Genomic DNA, 13,004 nt, shown 5'->3' on the forward strand with positions numbered 1-13,004 from the left:
AGTGGACTGCTTGTATTGCCATTTGGAGGCAGTCGTCGTCTTGGGTGGCGGCTATGACTTCTTGCAGTGACATCGGGAGAGGTCGGGACCGCTCAACTATCATCCTCACGTAATCTTCTGTGGCAGCCGCTTCCGCAGCTTCAGGAGAGGTGGCTGGCCGGGAATGCCGCAACAGGAAGGCAGCTGGGTTCCGTGTGCCTGGTCGGTATTCCACTTTCAGCTGGAACTCTTGTAGGTAGCTGCAGTATCCACTTCTCAATCCGTGGAGGGGGGCGAGACGAAGAGCCTTGGAAAAGTGGAACCAGTGGCTTGTGGTCGGTAATGACAGTGAACGGATGGCCGTACAAGTAGATGTGGAAATGGCGGCATCCCCAGAGAATGGCTATGGCCTCCCTTTCGATTTGCGAGTAGCGCTGTTCAGTAGGTGTTAGTGTCCTGCTTGCATAGGCAACTGGTGCCCACTCTCCGCAGCCTTGTTGTTGTGCTAAGACGGCACCGAGACCGGTGGAACTGGCGTCTACTACCAGCTGGGAGTCATGACGTGGGTCAAAATAGACAAGGGTTGTGTCCGCGGACAAAGCAGCCTTGGTCTGCTGGAACGATTACTCTTGTGCTGGGCCCCAGGTCCAGTGGGTGGTGGTCTTTGTAAGTTCTCGCAGCGGACCTGTCAAATCCGATAGGTTCTTGATGAATCAGCCGCAATATGTGACCATGCCCTAGAAACTGCGGACTCCTGTCACTGACGTAGGGGCCGGCGCTTCCTGGACATCCTTCACTTTGGTGGGATCCGGCCCGATTCCTCTGTCTGAGAAACGATATCCGAAGAAGCTTATGTCCTGGTGTGGTAAATAATTTAATTACCGGGACTTAATTTGATGCGGAAAATCTATAATAATAGCTCAGTAAAATAAGAGGCAGAATCCGTGGTATTAGAGGTTCGGAACGGGCTTTATTCCAGAATCAATTTAAATTGAGGAGCTCCATATTCCATCACCACGAAGGTTCAGGAAGTGAAGAACCCCCTTTATTGACAGATAATCATTTTTATACAATAGGCATTACAGTGAAACAAATGCAGGAGGCGTAACAGTTGATAGTAAAGATAAGAACATACATGCGTCACTAAAGTAGGTGTAACTGGGCGTAGCTTAAAGAACGTCATTGGATATGACGTCATAAATGGGTGGTTCCATGAAAGAATTTCGCAATGTCAGCAGAAATACTTGGCAGAGATGCGCACGCAGCAGCATGACGTGTGATTGACGTGTAACTAGGGGATGAAGGGAACTTGACATTTAGCTCTACATGTGGAGACAGAAGTCTGGGGTTATGTCAACCTAATCCCAAATCATATCTAACATCCTATGTTTAAAGAACTGTGTTATCCAAAAAGAAAGGTCTTCTTAGGATAGAATCTTATTCTATACTGACTATACTGTCCGTTAGTGCGTGTACAAGCGTCTAAGTGTCTACACTAGATGCGAGGGCAGAAATCGTCCATAGTAACAGAGCTATTAATTACTTGTATGAAGACAGAGAAGCCGGGCCTTTTGCTCGGTAGCTGAAAGAATGTTTACTTAAACTACTAGACAGGAATGCATTGGATAGGGAGCGGAGCAAAACAGATAATCTTGAAGGTGAAATACAGTTTTTGGCAGGCAACAGGCTGGAGTCAGGCACCGTTAGCCGCGCAGGGAGTAGGACAAAGTTCATGGGTACAGATGCGAGCTCAGACTGTAGCTTTCAGAGGCAGAAGGCAGAAAAGGCTTGATGGCAGAATCAGGGCCTACTCGTCTGAACTGTAAAATGGGATAAGTGAACCATATAAAAGCCGGTGGCCTTTCATACTTAGAAATAGAATATCCGGCCCATTCATGGCGGATCTGAAAGAGGACATGTTGACGGTGGACGCACATGTGTTTGCATCTTCATAACTGGAACTGGAGGGAACATACATGTACTTATGATTTATACATGAAACCGTTGGGGTCCAAGATAGGGGACATAACTGACTATAAAAATCCATATTTCCACATTCCCTCCTTGTCCCCTACTTGCCCGTTAAGAGATATCAATCGTCATCAATCCGTTGATCTGTTCATATAGCATCATTTGTTCTTCTTTCTTCTTCCGGAATCTTGAATGAAATCTTGGTGGTGGAATACACGATGTGGCACACAGACCACAGATCGCTGGTCCACATTGTAGACATAGACAGCAACTGAATAGTATGAGAAAGCCAATACCTAGGAAGGATAGGACCCTCCATCCAAAGGTAGATAATACACTCCAAAACCAACTGGACCACGTCCAGGTGCCTGGATTCTGGTGTATCTGGCTTACAATCTTATGAAGGCGAGTTATGGCTTTATATACAGATGGCGAATTTTCTGGTATGAAAATGCAACAGCTTGATCCGATGACCCTACAAGCTCCGCCCCTATCGGCCAGGATGACGTCAAGGACAAGACGATTTTGAAGCACAACAATCCGCATAGCAGACTGCTCTTCTGTTAAATTGCCTAAGGCGGAAATAGTTTCGTTCACTACTGCTTCAAGGGTTCTGGTTAATCTACGTATCAGCTTACTATTGGTAACTGTACCTATATAGGGAAAGAGACCTTTATTGAAATCTGTGTATTTTTCCCATGCTGTCTCAGTATAATCGACTATTGGGAGATCTCTCCGTTCTCTATTGTGTACTAAATGAGTATTTCTATGATAATCAGGAGGAGCTAGGAAAACAGGTGGCAAAAGGAATCCGATGTAGCAGGTACCATCCCAATCTAGAGGTAGGCGTATATATGCGGTCTGGCCACATATAAAGTAGGAATGACGAGAAGCTCTAAATGTAGACTTGCCTTGATCACTGAATTCTATTACAGTGGTGCATTTACTGTGGCCCATGTGTATAGAGCCATTCTTTTTTATACATAATTCACCTTTAACCGGAAATACTGACATAGCGGGCAAAATTGGTGCGGGTTCGGATTCGACATTCAGGATCATGAGATTAAGCGTGAAATTACCTAATCCATATACTTCATTTTCTAGATCAGTTCCTGTTCTTTTGGGAAGTCCCTCCTTGTCAGGGTAGCAGACTTTAAGTAAAACTAAGTACAGGTTTCCCCATACCCAGTTGTCTTGATAAACTGCGGAATTCGAATCTTGGGAATTAATTAAACTCAACCATGCTCCACAGGAGCCATTGTGTGTGAACGGATATGGGAAGAGAGGCAGAATTCCTTGATAGTTCTGATAGGGAGGGAGTCGGCCACATATCCAACAATTTGTAGCATTGCTAACCTGATGGGAATGATGTAACATACTAATAAGTGTTGTTGCGCAGCGCAAATCTATATGATAACTCATGCGGGGGAAATTCACTAAAAGAATGTTCAGCAGTAACATTATGAACATGTTTAGAAATAGGATAATATATGTGCAACAATATACTTGCAGCTATTATTAAAAGACATAAGAAAAACAAAATTAATAACGTCACTGTACAATGACTACGCAGTGATTTACAGTACGCATGTTTTTTTAACTGGGTTTGATTGTCTCCTTCTCTATTCCGGTCCAGAGGATACATGTCAGAGACAAATTCAACCGATTCACCTTGGAGAGGACTTAAACAATCAAATTGTCTGACTTGTTGGACCGTAGTTTTAGTCTATATTGTTCTGAGTTATTTTGTTCAACCAAAGGAAGCTTTGAGTCTGTCCTTGAGGAAATACAGGGTTTAGTCTCTATATCGGATGGTAGTCCATGAAATTTCTTGATATGACTTGAATGTATCCAGCCTTTTCGACCTTCGATCTTCACGGCTGTCCTCGTTGTTAACAATACGAGCTGAGGCGATCTCCACCTAGGATCCAGCTGGGACTTCCGGTCAAAGTTCCTCACTAATACCAGATCCCCTGGAACTACGTCATGGGGTTTCACCTCGGTGTTGTCGGAAAAGGCTGCAGCTACCTGTGAACGACAAGATTGTAGTGCAGACATCAAGGAAGCCAGGTAATCTGTCAGCATATTACAGTCAATATCAGTTATTTTTCGTGGTATAGGCGTCCCCCACATATTTGGTGGTCTACCGAAGATCACCTCATAAGGGGATAGCCCTGTTCGAGAGTGCGCTACCATTCTCATATAAAAGAGTGCAACTGGTAGGGCTACTACCCAGTCGACACCTTTCTCTCTACATATTTTGGACAATCTAATTTTCAGAGTTTGATTATGTCGTTCCACGAGACCTGCTGCCTCGGGGTGTCGGACACAGTGGAATCTCCACTGATAGCCTAACAAAAGTGAAACGTGTTTCATTAGTTCGGAGGAGAACGGCTGGCCGTTATCTGAGTAGACAGCACGTGGTAAACCGTACCGTGGGAAGAATTCTCGAACTAACTGTTTGGCAGTAGTCGGGGCAGTGTAATCTGAAACCGGGTATGCCTCTGTCCAACGGGAAAGAGCACACACAACTACAAGAACGTATTTGAATCCTCGACATCGTTCCATCTGGATATAATCCATCTGGAGGACTTCAAAAGAGTGATCAGGAGGCTGAAATCCACCCTGTTCTACGGGAATGCTTTTACCTGGGTTAAACTGACAACAGATCATACAGGTACAGACTTTTTGTTTAGCTGCTGCTCGTAAATGTTTGTTGAACCAAATGTGTTGAATGCTGTCTAGCATAGCTTTTTCTCCTAGGTGCGCTGGACTATGTACAGTGTTAATGATAACTTGGACCATTGAATCAGGAAGGAACCACACAGATTTTTCCTTCGTCATCCATCCTTGATCCGTTTGGGTCCCTCCTAATCCAGTCCATTTCTTTATTTCTTCTGGTGTAGCATGTGTCTGTATGTCGATTACGTCAAGAGCGGGATCCTTAACCGTCATGCAATGTGTTGGTGTCGGAACTATTGTCTTTGTCATGTCAGACGTGTGAGTTTGAACAGTCTGTTTAGCTGTTCTGTCAGCTAAATCATTGCCTTGGGAAATGATATCAGTAACTTTCGTATGAGCTTTACATTTCATAATTGATATTGCAGTAGGTAGATGTATTGCATCTAGTAAGGCATGAATAAGGGTCCGTGCTGGATGTGGGTACCGTGGGAAGTTAAATAACCTCTCTCTCGCCACAGCACGCCGAAGTCATGTACAACTCCGAATGCATAACGTGAATCAGTATATATGTTGACTTTCTTATTCGTAGCTTGAATACAGGCTTGTGTCAGAGCGATGAGCTCTGCTGCTTGAGCTGACAAGGTATTAATACGATTTGTTTCAATGACTTCAGTGTCTGTTGTGACTGCATACGCGGCCACTAACTCTCCTGTACTTGTTCTCATACATGAACCATCTACATACAACGTCAGGTCTGGATCTGACAATGGGACATCCGTCAAGTCTTGTCTAGGTTTCGTCGTGATAGTGATAACTTCAATACAATCATGTGCAAATGGGTCTGTTCCGTTTACTGGTAACAGTGTGGCAGGATTCAATGTACTACAACGTCTGATTTCTATATGTGGCTGAAACAATGTTAATTCGTAACCAGTGAGTCGTGCTATAGTCAAGTGTTGTGTCTGTGTGCGGTTCAAGAGAACCTCTACTGCATGTGGTACTTGTACTGTCAATTGGTGTCCTAACACTATGGCATCGCTTTGTCTAATTGCTAAAGCTGTTGCTGCCACTGATTTCAGGCACGCAGGCAGAGCCTGAGCTACGGGATCTAATGTACTAGAAAAATAAGCACACGGTTTGTGTGATCCTGCTTGTTCCTGTGTGAGTACTGACAAAGCAGTACCTTCGCGTTCTGTAACAAAGAGTGTAAAATGTTTATAGTAACATGGTGTTGCTAAAACGGGTGCTTGACATAAAGCTTTCTTTAGGCTTTCAAAAGCTTGTGTATGTTCCTGTGTCCAAGGGAGGACAGTCGATGTGGCTGCCTCCTGTGTTGTCAACTGAATGAGTGGTTTTGCTAGAAATGCATACTGAGGGATCCACTGCCTACAATATGAAGTGAGACCTATAAAAGCCCGCACCTCCTTTTGTGTCTTGGGTATTGGCATGTTAGCAATTAACTGGATGCGATCTGGTGTAAGCTGCCTCCCCTCCTTGGACAGTGAGTGACCAAGGTAAACAACTCGCTGGACACAGAATTGCAGCTTAGAAGGGGACACCTTGTGCCCCTTTTCGGCCAAAAAATGTAAAACCGTCAGTGAGGCCTTTTCACATTCAGGTTCGCTTCTAGCGGTGATCAGCAGATCATCGACATATTGAAGCAGGGCAGTGTTGACTGGCATGTGTATACTGTCAAGTTCTCGTTTCAGTGCTTGGCTATAGATGCTGGGGCTTTCCGTGAATCCTTGAGGTGCGCGTGTGAATTTAAAGCTTCGTCCATTTAAACTAAATCCGAACAAGTATTGGCTTTCCGGATCTATTGGGACGCTGAAAAAGGCATTTTTGAGATCGATTACAGTAAAGAATGTTGCTTCGGAATCAATAGCTGTCAGTAATGAAGAAATGTCTGGAACTACGGGGTATTGTGGTACAATACATTTATTTAATTCGCGCAGATCAATAACCAATCGATATACTGGCGGAGCCTTTGGATCAGTTCGTTTAAGAATCGGAATTATCGGTGAATTACATACATTGGAGTCGGTCTCCACAACCACTCCTTGGCCAATAAGCTCGTCAATGATTTGCAGTAAAGCCACTACAGCATCTGGTGGTAACTTGTATTGTTGCATTCGTGGTAGTACCACTCCTGCCTTTAGTGTAACTCGATATGGTGTAATGTTCATGCAACCAACATCTGTAGGGCCTTGTGCCCATAAATGTGTGGGTAAAGTCTGCAGTCGGGAATCGCCAAGGAGGGAATCCATGTCTCGGGACACATAGTGCCCTTTGAAATCACGTAAAAACAATCTTACTCCTTCCGGAGAACAACATATTATAGCTCCTAGAGCTTTCAAAGTTTTTATACCTAACAAGTTTTCTGGGCATGATTTAGTAAGCAATAAATCTGTAGTTCGTGTCAAAGGACCAATCGTAAGGGGAAGAGGCTGTGATACTTCGTTAACGATAGGTTTTCCTGAAAACCCAAGGGAAATATTCTGTGAGCCTGAGAGGGGTGCCCCTGGAACTTCACTACGTTTTATGGTTGTTCGGCTTGCCCCTGTATCAAGTAAAAATTTTCTATCTTGGCCTAATAGTTCACTGTGTACATAAGGTCCTTCTTGATCTACAGGGACCTCAATAAGGGGTAAGCCAACTTCCCTCTCTAGGCTGTTTCATGAGTATCGTTGATAATCAGGATAGTCATACTGTGCGGTCTGGTACATCTGTCGTGTCGTTGTTTGTGTGGCAGCAATGGGCTGCTGTGGTGGAGCTGGCATGGACTGTTGCGGAGCTGGCATGGACTGTGCATGCTGCGGAGCTCCTTGTTGATTCTGATCCTGTCTAGGTGGCCGTGGTCTTTCTTTTGTATTACCTATGGCGATATTATGTTTTAAAACTGGACAATCGTGTACATAATGACCTGGCTGTTTACAATAGTTGCACGTCCCTTTTACAGGACCTGTTGAAACACTGGACTGTGTCATACCCTTTTTATGACCGTCAGCTGGAACTGTCTGGGAAACTAGCATTTTCATTTTCGTGTCTTTCATGCGTCTTTGTTCATGTTCTTGTTCCTCTCTAATTCTATTGTGATGGTACTGTAGCATTTGTAACATTTGTGACGGAGTGTTACCTTGCCAGGTACTCTCGAATTTCAATACTCTATTCTTAACTTGGGGCAAAGAATTTTCAACTAATTTTGTCACAAACAGATGTGGATAAGATTCGCTACTTGCTTTTATTCCACTATTTATACCAAAACATTTTTCGAATCGGGCGTAGAAATCACTAGTGTCTTCATCTTGCTTTTGTTTACAGGCTGAGATTGCACCCCAGTCTTCCTTTTTCGTAGTTAATAAACGTGGCAGTACCTGTACTAGTAAACCTGGTAGTGTTTTGGTCTTCTCCCCAAGCCCTGCACCTGGACCTCGAGCTTTTTCCTCGTTTTCTAATGCTGTCCAATCTATCTTTTGGTCTCCCACTTCCCAATCTTTTTCCTTGAGTTTTTCGTAAATGCCCGCAGGCATTAATACCTTCAATATCGTCATAATGTCTGGATAGGTATACTCTCCCATGAGCAACATGTCTTTAATTTCACGGTGGAAACCCGCTGGGTCTTTGTCATGACTGGGTACCACCTTCTTCATTTCCAATAGTTCTATTTTAGATATGGGTGTGTATACAAACACACGTTTAAACTGATTGTCCTCACCTTTTATCGGGTGCACTTCACGTAAGGGATTCTGTCTATCCATATAGTACGTCGTTCTTTCCTTGATGGGCAGTGAAACATGTTCGGGACATACAAAAAGAATGTACTGCTTTCTGAATTCTAGTATTTCTCTAATTAACTCAGTACCTGAACCTCTCCATTTATTTGTGAGTAATTTAGTCAATATATCAGGTAATGGACCAGGATCGGAGTGTTGGCCTTTATATAATATAAGGAGTTGTTGAATCATATAGGTACCAGCTAAACGCTGTTCATCTGGAGCGAGGTTCAAAAACGTGTGTGCTAATGTATCATCACTATATTTTCCGGGACTGTCAACCCAATGAACGGCTGACCTGGCTAATTCTTGTTCGTCCATAGAATCAAGTATATGATAACCCCTTCGTTCTCGGAGTAGGTTGTCAGCGGCTTGGAACGAATGTTCGGGGGACCTTATATTTATTATAGGAGTTTGGAAATTTCTGCTATTATCTGGACGTACCGGACGTATCGGATCAGTGAAGCGTCTAATATTATTGCAAGATCTTCCTCTACCTACATAGGCCATGGTTTCTAACTGTCCTGTGGGCAGTTCTAATTCCTCCTCTTCCTCGGTTTGTTCAGGTTCGTCTACTGCTAATCTGTCTTCGTGTATTCGTTCTATTTCTTTGCGGATTTTTCGGCACATAGCTACTATACATGATCGTTTATCATGTCTCCCCTCTGATATATTCTGACTCCATGTGGTAAGAATTTGCATTTCTTTCAGATTTACCCCTGGTCGGTCTTGATTTCTAATCACACAATTTATGAGGAAACGTAACAGTTCCCCCTGTATTTCCACTTTTTGGTACTCCATGGCTCTGTCAATACTTTCGGAATCTCGTCCTGACTGGACAAAGTGATATATATTTTCTAAGTGCGTAGTCATTCCTGGTAGCTTCCCTAAATATATAGCAGCTCGTCGGATACGTAATGATGCTAGCATCATTTCGTCCCCTTTTCCGGGCACCGGGTCATATCTACAATCTATTAGAAGTTCCTTGAGCGTGTTGGGAGTTACTAGTTTGGGCGTACGTTGGTGAGCTAATTCTTGAAAGGAAAGTTTATTTACTCTGGGTGGCGTGGAAAAAATGTTTGATGCACCTCCGGTAGCCCCACCTGGGGTGCTGGATGTGAAAGGATTCGTCGAACGTGATATAGCAACTATAGGTGTGGATACAGATGTCGAAGCAGATGTGCTTGCCTGAACTTGTGTCGGAGTTTGCCGTTGCGGAGGTACAGACGGAAGAGGGTCTTGGCGTTGAACCCCCTCTGCAGGCGGTCTATGTGGCGCAGCATTAGTATACTCGGGAGCTGCGTCGTCTAAATACGAGGAAAGAAAAACATCTTCTGCGGTTCTGGGATGTCCTTTGGGATGTACCTTTATCGGAAACAATGGGGGTGGCAAGTCTTTTGGTATCTCCGGCGTAGCCTTAGGTAATCCTTCGGCCAGGAGAGGATACATACCATTCATAAGGGTATTTCGTTGTCTGTCTACTTGTTCTGATTTTACTCGAATACCTTCTTCAATTAATATATTTTCTCGAACTTTATTTAAATTCTCCTTACTCTTCTCTTCCTGTCTACGTGCTTTTTCTGTACGTCTATACGATTCTTTACGCCATAATTCAATGGCGTCTTTCTGTGATTGTCTAGCTTTCTTTTTCCATAATTCTTCCTCTACTTTCACGATGCACTCTGCATCCCAGGTCCCAGCTGCGGGCCACCTCTGACTTTCTGGTAATTCCTTGGTGTAGTCTACCCATAAATCAAGAAATAATATGGCGTCTAGGCCATGTTTATGATACATAAAGTACCCTGGAGTGTCCCTAGGAGGAATGGGAACAGCTTCTTCGAGTAACCCTTTTCTAGTTTTGATCTGTCTTAATTTCGAAAAGAGCGGCATTTTGAGAACTGATCTGATCTGATACCTAATTTTGAACACGTTTAATACAACGAAACACAATAATGAACAGTCATTCACACCACAATATGCAGAACATATTTAAAACATTTAACATTTAATGAACAACAATGATGGCCGTTCACTAAGCATAATACTCGATACTAACTAGATAATTCTGACTTCATATACTAGACATACTTGATATACTGCTAAACAGTACAGATACACTGCTGAAACAGTGCAGACCGGATTTGTGTACCCAAACCCGTCTTGACCGGCACAACCTATGTGCACGTCAGAACGCCTCCCCGACAATGGTACTCACCGGGTAGCTCGGAACGGAAGGCCTCGGAACTGAACTGAACTGGACTCGGACCGGACTGGACTCGACTCGATACTTCGGAACTTCGGAACTGGTGGGCCTCTGTATACCTCGGATCTTGCTCTCTCAGCTAGGCTCTGGTCGGGATACTTCGCACTTCTCACCGCCTCGTCTGGGTGTTGATCGCAGCCTCAGTTACCCCCGCTCGGCAGGAGGGAGATACAGGAAATCCTGTGGGTACGCGTTGTTGTCCGTCCAGCTGTGACAGGAGACCGGGCCTGCAACGCACCTCCGGCGCGTGAGATGAGAAAGTGTCCCTATTCGGGCGCCATTTATGTGGTAAATAATTTAATTACCGGGACTTAATTTGATGCGGAAAATCTATAATAATAGCTCAGTAAAATAAGAGGCAGAATCCGTGGTATTAGAGGTTCGGAACGGGCTTTATTCCAGAATCAATTTAAATTGAGGAGCTCCATATTCCATCACCACGAAGGTTCAGGAAGTGAAGAACCCCCTTTATTGACAGATAATCATTTTTATACAATAGGCATTACAGTGAAACAAATGCAGGAGGCGTAACAGTTGATAGTAAAGATAAGAACATACATGCGTCACTAAAGTAGGTGTAACTGGGCGTAGCTTAAAGAACGTCATTGGATATGACGTCATAAATGGGTGGTTCCATGAAAGAATTTCGCAATGTCAGCAGAAATACTTGGCAGAGATGCGCACGCAGCAGCATGACGTGTGATTGACGTGTAACTAGGGGATGAAGGGAACTTGACATTTAGCTCTACATGTGGAGACAGAAGTCTGGGGTTATGTCAACCTAATCCCAAATCATATCTAACATCCTATGTTTAAAGAACTGTGTTATCCAAAAAGAAAGGTCTTCTTAGGATAGAATCTTATTCTATACTGACTATACTGTCCGTTAGTGCGTGTACAAGCGTCTAAGTGTCTACACTAGATGCGAGGGCAGAAATCGTCCATAGTAACAGAGCTATTAATTACTTGTATGAAGACAGAGAAGCCGGGCCTTTTGCTCGGTAGCTGAAAGAATGTTTACTTAAACTACTAGACAGGAATGCATTGGATAGGGAGCGGAGCAAAACAGATAATCTTGAAGGTGAAATACAGTTTTTGGCAGGCAACAGGCTGGAGTCAGGCACCGTTAGCCGCGCAGGGAGTAGGACAAAGTTCATGGGTACAGATGCGAGCTCAGACTGTAGCTTTCAGAGGCAGAAGGCAGAAAAGGCTTGATGGCAGAATCAGGGCCTACTCGTCTGAACTGTAAAATGGGATAAGTGAACCATATAAAAGCCGGTGGCCTTTCATACTTAGAAATAGAATATCCGGCCCATTCATGGCGGATCTGAAAGAGGACATGTTGACGGTGGACGCACATGTGTTTGCGTCTTCATAACTGGAACTGGAGGGAACATACATGTACTTATGATTTATACATGAAACCGTTGGGGTCCAAGATAGGGGACATAACTGACTATAAAAATCCATATTTCCACATTGGCGTAAGAACTCGCACTTTTCCCTGTGGAGGGTCAGACCGCAGTCTCTGAGGCGTTTGAATACTGCGTTGAGGCGGAGGATGTGTTCCCCTAGAGAAGGGGCGTGGACCGAGATGATATCGCTCACGTTGAGCACCCCTTCCAGCCCTTGCAGGACAGTTATGATGTTTTGGAATACTTCGGCTGTGCTGGAGATTCCGAAATTAAGGCGTTTGTAGCGCCAGAGGCCTGTGTGGGTGGAGAAAGTCGTGATCGGGCGAGAGTCCGGGTGCAGCGGGACCTGATACCCAGATCATAGGTCCATTTTCGAGAACCACTTTGACCCCGCGAGTTCGCCTATGATGTCATCAACCGTGGGTGTCAGGTGGCGTTCTCGTTTGATGGCGAGGTTCGGAATCCACATGTCGATGCATATGCGGACAGCGTCTGGCTGCTTCGGTTTCTTCGCAACCACGATGTGGGACACCCACGGGGTGGGACCTCTTACTCGTTCAATTACTCCTGCCGCTTCTAGCATGCGAAGTTCAGTCTCTACCTTTGGGCGGAGGTGGAAGGCAATCCTCCTATGTCTGAGAGCCTCGGGGGCTACCGACTTGTCGATGTGCAGACGAACTGCTGGGCCCTTTATGCATCCGATCCCATCAAAGAGAGGTGCATACTCTGAGATTAACCTGTCCAGATCATGTGCCTGTACAGCGAAGGCAAAGCGAATAAGACGTAGTTCTTGGGCGGTGCGACAGCCGAGTAGAAATCCCGACCCTTCTCTGGAGACGTAGATCTTGGCTGACTGACGGATGTCGTTGTGCGAGATCTCAGCTTGGAACACTCTGCACATTCGAAGGGGGTTGTGGGTCC

The sequence above is a fragment of the Triturus cristatus genome, chromosome 2_2, assembly GCF_964204655.1.
Source record: "Triturus cristatus chromosome 2_2, aTriCri1.1, whole genome shotgun sequence".
Lineage (NCBI taxonomy): Eukaryota > Metazoa > Chordata > Amphibia > Caudata > Salamandridae > Triturus > Triturus cristatus.